Source organism: Dendroctonus ponderosae, unplaced genomic scaffold (genome assembly GCF_020466585.1).
Source record: "Dendroctonus ponderosae isolate FM_Combo_2020 unplaced genomic scaffold, Dpon_F_20191213v2 Dpon_F_20191213_5, whole genome shotgun sequence".
Classification (NCBI taxonomy): Eukaryota; Metazoa; Arthropoda; class Insecta; order Coleoptera; family Curculionidae; genus Dendroctonus; species Dendroctonus ponderosae.
In genome coordinates this window covers 13888035-13889664 of record NW_026018715.1, presented here as the reverse complement: position 1 = coordinate 13889664, position 1630 = coordinate 13888035, and the positions used below count along the sequence as shown (strand labels likewise).

Below are 1630 nucleotides of genomic sequence, written 5' to 3'. Positions count from 1 at the left end.
ATTGAAATTAATTATAAAAATAATGGAATTTTTGCGATCAGGCATCAGTCAAGGCCTGGCAATACAGTACTAGTTACATAACAGTTCGATTGATTGGCTTTATAAAATTAACTGGAACAATGGTTTTTACGTTTAAATGTACAATTGTTTCACTAATTAACTAATCAGATTAAATGCGGAAATTTGCACAGTAAATAATTGCGAAGCTTTCAGCTTAAACGTGCGCAGTTCATAGATTTATGCGATTACTATAATAGAGTTGCCTTTAATATTATCTAATCAAATGGGTTTCCTCTGTTGGATCTTTCCATTGGTAAGAGATTGTGGAATCGGGGAAAATTCGGGAAGATCAATGATTTGCAAATGTTTTGTCTAAGTTGGTCGAATCTCGAAATCCAGTTGACTTACAGTAATAAATTATAAAATTAATATTTTTTTTCCAGATTTGTGCAAACCGGTCCAAGTCGTCCAAAGACTGGCGCCTAATTTCCCCATGCAAGTAAGTCTTCTGTTTAAACAATTCGCCATTCGAACACACAAATCATGCGTTATCGCACCCTTAATCCGGACAGATGTCGCATGCAGGGCGGATTAAGACAATAAAGGGCAATCATAAACGTTGCACTGTAGCGGCTTCGCCCTCAGCCCTGTTATATGATCTAATTAATATCTCGCTCGTGTTACGTCAATCATATGCTCATAATTAGATTAAGTTAATTAATTCTCAATTACATAATGGATTGTTATATTCCCGCAAGGACCGGCGCTCAGATGTGTCTTAATCCCCTTAGTCGCGCTCATCCAAATGAGATACAATTACGTTCTGAGTACGAAACGGTTCCCGTGCAAGAGCTAAGAGCCCTTTCGGTTGCCGGTTAGCAAAATACCCGGATATTAATTCAAAATTAATCTCCGTCTAAACGGGACCGATTGGGGCTGCTTTAAAAATTATTAGTGGATCCTGAGCCGCGAAAACTTTGTGTGTTTCGGTCGCATTTTCTTGGGAAATTTTGCCACAGGAAAAAAATACGTATACACCGAAGGAAACTAAGCGGGCAATTGTTTTATTCCTGTTTTGGTAAACTTTGCCGGGGAATATTGCCGACAAACTTACGCAAATAGCGGTAGCGAAACAAAGGGAAATGGTTAAAAGCCTTTTTAAATTGAGATTTTAAAGCCTTTCCGTGTTTATTAAGAGGAATTTAGTGGCGCAGTATGGGTGGGGGGGCGTTTATTATCTTTGCTATCACCTTTGGGGATTGAAAATTCAATACGGAACTTTTAATACTTTTTTGATGGCCGAGTTGAATGGAGGTTTATGGCGATTTTGTGTGCCGTTTGTATTCCCAAATTATGTTCGCATTGATTGTTCCTGGTTCGCTTTGAAGTTTGATTTTGCATTCTTTGTCAGGCTGGGTTTTTGTATTTTTATTAGGATTTGTAAACTACGCTGATGCTGGCCTTTAGAAGAACTCGAAGCTCTTGGCTGCTGGTGTTGTTAATCTTGATTTTTCTGTCGAAGACGGTCAGCAAAAAATTATTTATTTGTTTGTTAAATTGCGTTTTCTGCACGAATACAAAATTGTTGAACCTGATTAACGTTTTCGACAAATTAAGGCAACATTAGTGC

The 1630-nt window shown here is 37.9% G+C and overlaps 1 protein-coding gene across 4 annotated transcripts in view; it reads left to right on the top strand.

Moving 5' to 3' along the window:
* LOC109545455 (protein-tyrosine sulfotransferase) overlaps positions 1-1630 on the top strand; it is a 71018-nt gene that overhangs the window by 22239 nt on the left and 47149 nt on the right. For 3 of the 4 annotated variants that reach the window (XM_019916165.2, XM_019916164.2, XM_048666390.1), the window contains exon 2: positions 444-499. The exons of the other annotated variant lie outside the window; for it this stretch is intronic. The gene's annotated coding sequence lies outside the window, so the exon portion shown is untranslated. The remainder of the gene's footprint in view (positions 1-443; positions 500-1630) is intronic. 4 annotated transcript variants of the gene reach the window in all.